Here is a 6,689-nt window from a genome sequence, read left to right as displayed (position 1 = left end):
GACATGATTGATGAAATCTTGTCTAGAGTCGGTCAGAATTCCTCGGCACAACTATTTAAGGCGAGATCAGTTTGTAAGACATTCGAAGAACGTTCCAAGAATGCCTTGATTTATAAAAGGCTTTCGTTCGAAAGATGGGGGATATCACATTGGGAAATCCATAAGTTACGATGTGTTTACTTTGACGCATATATTGCGGGGAACCCAAATGCTATTTTACGCAACGGGTTAAGAAATTATTTTGACTCAATATATCCGAATATAGGACTTCGTGATTTAGAAAAAGCGGCTAACATGCAACATAAAGAAGCATGTTATGCTTACGGGTTAGTAATGTTCGCTTCTCACCCAAGTGAGAACAAGAACATCGGGCTACAACTATTATACAAAACGTTCCCACAAGTGACGGAGTCGGTAATTGGGGTAAGAAATGAGATTTTTAGGTTATTACGAGACTGTTGGTCATTACGTAACCTTCATCCTTTTGACGACGTTACAACACATTGTCTTACTATCGGTCACAACGGTTATGTTCCACAAAACCAAGGATGAGAAGTGGTATTAGTAAAACCAGAATGCATGACTTGTTTCTGGACGTATGAATTACGTGTCTTTATTGCCTTTGCTGAACGCCTTATTTATTAAATATAATTATCTTCGCAACTACTTTGTATCAAATTTTTATGTGCTATATTTCATGCTATATGTAAAAAAAAGCGGTATTGTAAGTTTGCAAGTTATTGTATAAAGGTTTGAATATGATATTTTTTTTTTGTGATTAGTTTTTCATATAGAATTGTAGTAGTTGAAATGGTATGTTAGCTACTAAGTATGAACTTAACGGGTAGGTACTACCCGAATTAAAGAGTATAAAACGCTAATATGAAGAAATAGCTTTTATAAATAAGTTCATATTACGCTACAAAATACTATTGACTACTCTTGATATTCTATATGATTAACTCGTTTCATTTGACTATTTTGAAGGAAATGGCACCGACTACTCGACACACCTTGAATATGAGCGAAGAGGAATTTCGTGCCTTTCTTTCTTCAAACATAGCCGCAGTACAGGCTGCGCTACATACCAACAATAACCTTGGATCTAGCAGTACAGGAAATCGTGTAGGATGCACCTACAAAGAATTCACTGCCTGCAAACCTTTGGAATTTGATGGAAACGAAGGACCGATCGGATTGAAACGGTGGACCGAGAAGGTCGAATCGGTGTTTGCCATAAGTAAGTGTACTGAAGAGGACAAAGTGAAGTACGCTACGCATACCTTCACAGGTTCTGCGTTAACATGGTGGAATACCTATCTAGAGCAAGTGGGACAAGATGATGCTTACGCACTACCGTGGTCAGCATTCAAGCACTTGATGAACGAGAAGTACCGTCCCAGAACCGAGGTCAATAAGCTCAAGACAGAACTTAGAGGGTTACGAACCCAAGGATTTGATATTACCACGTACGAAAGACGATTCACAGAATTGTGCCTATTGTGTCCGGGAGCGTTCGAAGATGAGGAAGAGAAGATCGACGCGTTTGTGAAAGGATTACCGGAAAGAATCCAAGAAGATATAAGTTCACACGAGTCCACCTCCATACAACAGGCATGTAGAATGGCTCATAAACTAGTGAACCAGATTGAAGAAAGAATTAAAGAACAGACTGCTGAAGAGGCCAATGTGAAGCAAGTCAAAAGAAAGTGGGAGGAAAACGGTGATAAGAATCACCAATACAACAACAATAGCAATTACAACAATAATCGCAACAACTATCCCAACAATCGCAACATCAATCGCAACTACAACAAACGGCCCAACAACAACAATAACAACAACAACAACAACAACAACAACAACTATAACAATCATCTCAACAACAATAATAACCGCAACAACAACAACAATCAGAAGCAGCTATGCCAAAGGTGTGAAAAGTATCACTCGGGGTTCTGCACCAAATTTTGCAACAAGTGTAAAAGAAATGGTCATAGCGCGGCGAAGTGTGAGGTCTACGGACCAGGGGTTAATAGAACGAAAGGAACAAATGGTGTCGGAACGAGTAATGGCGGAGCAAGTAGTGTCGGAGCAAGTTATGCCAATGTAGTTTGTTATAAATGTGGAAAACCGGGCCACATTATTAGAAATTGCCCGAACCAGGAGAACACGAATGGACAAGGCCGTGGAAGAGTTTTCAATATTAATACGGCAGAGGCACAGGAAGACCCGGAGCTTGTTACGGGTACGTTTCTTATTGACAATAAATCTGCTTACGTTTTATTTGATTCGGGTGCGGATAGAAGCTATATGAGTAGAGATTTTTGTGCTAAATTAAGTTGTCCATTGACGCCTTTGGATAGTAAATTTTTACTCGAATTAGCAAATGGTAAATTAATTTCAGCAGATAATATATGTTGGAATCGAGAAATTAAACTGGTTAGCGAAACATTTAAGATTGACTTGATACCAGTAGAGTTAGGGAGTTTTGATGTGATAATCGGTATAGACTGGTTGAAAGAAGTGAAAGCAGAGATCGTTTGTTACAAAAATGCAATTCGCATTATACTAGAAAAAGGAAAACCCTTAATGGTGTACGGAGAAAAGGGCAACACGAAGCAACATCTTATTAGTAATTTGAAGGCACAAAAACTAATAAGAAAAGGTTGCTATGCTGTTCTAGCACACATCGAGAAAGTACAAACTCAAGAAAAGAGCATCAATGATGTTCCCATCGCAAAAGAATTTCCCGATGTATTTCCGAAAGAATTACCGGGATTACCCCCACATCGATCCGTTGAATTTCAAATAGATCTCGTGCCAGGAGCTGCACCAATAGCTCGTGCTCCTTACAGACTTGCACCCAGCAAGATGAAAGAACTGCAAAGCCAATTACAAGAACTTTTAGAGCGTGGTTTCATTCGACCAAGCACATCACCGTGGGGAGCTCCTGTTTTGTTTGTCAAGAAGAAATATGGTACATTCAGGTGGTGTATCGACTACCGAGAGTTGAACAAACTTACCATCAAGAACCACTACCCACTACCGAGAATCGACGACTTATTAGATCAACTACAAGGCTCGTCTGTTTATTCAAAGATTGACTTACGTTTTGGGTATCATCAAATGCGGGTGAAAGAAGATGATATTCCAAATACTGCTTTCAGAACACGTTACGGTCATTACGAGTTTATGGTCATGCCGTTTGGTTTAACTAATGCACTAGCTGTGTTCATGGACCTTATGAACCGAGTGTGTGGACCATACCTTGACAAGTTTGTCATTGTTTTCATTGATGACATACTTATTTACTCAAAGAATGACCAAGAACACGGTGAACATTTGAGAAAGGTGTTAGAAGTATTGAGGAAGGAAGAATTGTACACTAAGTTTTCAAAGTGTGCATTTTGGTTGGAAGAAGTTCAATTCCTCGGTCACATAGTGAACAAAGAAGGTATTAAGGTAGATCCGGCAAAGATAGAAACTGTTGAAAAGTGGGAAACCCCGAAAACTCCAAAACACATACGCCAGTTTTTAGGACTAGCTGGTTACTACAGAAGGTCCATCCAAGACTTTTCCAGAATAGCAAAACCCTTGACTGCATTAACGCATAAAGGGAAGAAATTTGAATGGAAGGATGAACAAGAGAAAGCGTTCCAGTTATTGAAGAAAAAGCTAACTACGGCACCTATATTGTCATTGCCTGAAGGGAATGATGATTTTGTGATTTATTGTGACGCATCAAAGAAAGGTCTCGGTTGTGTATTAATGCAACGAACGAAGGTGATTGCTTATGCATCTAGACAATTGAAGATTCACGAATAAAATTATACGACACATGATTTGGAATTAGGCGCGGTTGTTTTTGCATTAAAGACTTGGAGGCACTACTTATATGGGGTCAAAAGTATTATATATACCAACCACAAAAGTCTTCAACACATATTTAATCAGAAACAACTGAATATGAGGCAGCGTAGGTGGATTGAATTGTTGAATGATTACGACTTTGAGATTCGTTACCACCCGGGGAAGGCAAATGTGGTAGCCGACGCCTTGAGCAGGAAGGACAGAGAACCCATTCGAGTAAAATCTATGAATATAATGATTCACAATAACCTTACTACTCAAATAAAGGAGGCGCAACAAGGAGTTTTAAAAGATGGAAATTTAAAGGATGAAATACCCAAAGGATCGGAGAAGCATCTTAATATTCGGGAAGACGGAACCCGGTATAGGGCTGAAAGGATTTGGGTACCAAAATTTGGAGATATGAGAGAAATGGTACTTAGAGAAGCTCATAAAACCAGATACTCAATACATCCTGGAACGGGGAAGATGTACAAGGATCTCAAGAAACATTTTTGGTGGACGGGTATGAAAGCCGATGTTGCTAAATACGTAGGAGAATGTTTGACGTGTTCTAAGGTCAAAGCTGAGCATCAGAAACCATCAGGTCTACTTCAACAACCCGAAATCCCGGAATGGAAATGGGAAAACATTACCATGGATTTCATCACTAAATTTCCAAGGACTGCAAGTGGTTTTGATACTATTTGGGTAATAGTTGATCGTCTCACCAAATCAGCACACTTCCTGCCAATAAGAGAATATGACAAATGGAGAAGTTAGCACGACTGTATTTGAAGGAAGTCGTCTCCAGACATGGAATACCAATCTCTATTATCTCTGATAGGGATGGCAGATTTATTTCAAGATTCTGGCAGACATTACAGCAAGCATTAGGAACTCGTCTAGACATGAGTACTGCCTATCATCCACAAACTGATGGGCAGAGCGAAAGGACGATACAAACGCTTGAAGACATGCTACGAGCATGTGTTATTGATTTCGCAAACAGTTGGGATTGACATCTACCGTTAGCAGAATTTTCCTACAACAACAGCTACCATTCAAGCATTGAGATGGCGCCGTTTGAAGCACTTTATGGCAGAAAGTGCAGGTCTCCGATTTTTGGGAGTGAAGTGGGGGATAGACAGATTACGGGTCCGGAGATAATACAAGAAACTACCGAGAAGATAATCCAAATTCAACAACGATTGAAAACCGCCCAAAGTCGACATAAGAGCTACGCTGACATTAAAAGAAAAGATATAGAATTTGAAATTGGAGAGATGGTCATGCTTAAAGTTGCACCTTGGAAAGGTGTTGTTCGATTTGGTAAACGAGGGAAATTAAATCCAAGGTATATCGGACCATTCAAGATTATTGATCGTGTCGGACCAGTAACTTACCGACTTGAGTTACCTTAACAACTCGCGGTTGTACATAACATTTTCCACGTCTCGAATTTGAAGAAATGTTTTGCTAAAGAAGATCTCACTATTCCGTTAGATGAAATCCAAATCAATGAAAAACTTCAATTCATCAAAGAACCCGTCGAAATAATGGATCGTGAGGTTAAAAGACTTAAGCAAAACAAGATACCAATTGTTAAGGTTCGATGGAATGCTCGTAGAGGACCCAAGTTCACATGGGAATGAGAAGATCAGATGAAGAAGAAATACCCGCATTTATTTCCAGAAGATACGTCAACACCTCCAACTGCTTAAAATTTCTGGACGAAATTTATTTAACTGGTAAGTACTGTAGTGACCCGAACTTTTCCATGTTTATATATATATTAAATGAAATTGTTATTTACATGATTAAGTGTTTCCAACATATTAACCAATCAAATTTGTTAAGACTTGATTAATTGAAATAGGTTTCATATAGACAATTGACCACCCAAGTTGACCGGTGATTCACGAACGTTAAAACTTGTAAAAACTATATGATGACATATATATGGTTATATATATAGTTAACATGATATTATGATAAGTAAACATATCATTAAGTATATTAATAATGAACTACATTTTTAAAAACAAGACTACTAACTTAATGATTTTGAAACGAGACATATATGTAACGATTATCGTTGTAACGACATTTAATGTATATATATCATATTAAGAGATATTCGTACATCATAATATCATGATAATATAATAATTTAAAATCTCATTTGATATTATAAACATTGGGTTAACAAAATTTAACAAGATCGTTAACCTAACGGTTTCAAAACAACACTTACATGTAACGACTAACGATGACTTAACGACTCAGTTAAAATCTATATATATGTAGTGTTTTAATATGTATTCATACACTTTTGAAAGACTTCAAGACACTTATCAAAATACTTCTACTTAACAAAAATGCTTACAATTACATCCTCGTTCAGTTTCATCAACAATTCTACTCGTATGCACCCGTATTCGTACTCGTACAATACACAGCTTTTAGATGTATGTACTATTGGTATATACACTCCAATGATCAGCTCTTAGCAGCCCATGTGTGTCACCTAACACATGTGGGAACCATCATTTGGCAACTAGCATGAAATACCTCATAAAATTACAAAAATATGAGTAATCATTCATGACTTATTTACATGAAAACAAAATTACATATCCTTTATATCTAATCCATACACCAATGACCAAAAACACCTACAAATACTTTCATTCTTCAATTTTCTTCATCTAATTGATCTCTCTCAAGCTCTATCTTCAAGTTCTAAGTGTTCTTCATAAATTCTACAAGTTCTAGTTTCATAAAATCAAGAATATTTCCAAGTTTGCTAGCTTACTTCCAATCTTGTAGAGTGA

This window comes from Rutidosis leptorrhynchoides, chromosome 10, assembly GCF_046630445.1.
Source record: "Rutidosis leptorrhynchoides isolate AG116_Rl617_1_P2 chromosome 10, CSIRO_AGI_Rlap_v1, whole genome shotgun sequence".
In the NCBI taxonomy this organism is placed as follows: Eukaryota; Viridiplantae; Streptophyta; class Magnoliopsida; order Asterales; family Asteraceae; genus Rutidosis; species Rutidosis leptorrhynchoides.
The sequence above is the reverse complement of the archived record's forward strand: the minus strand, read 5'-3'. Positions refer to the sequence as shown.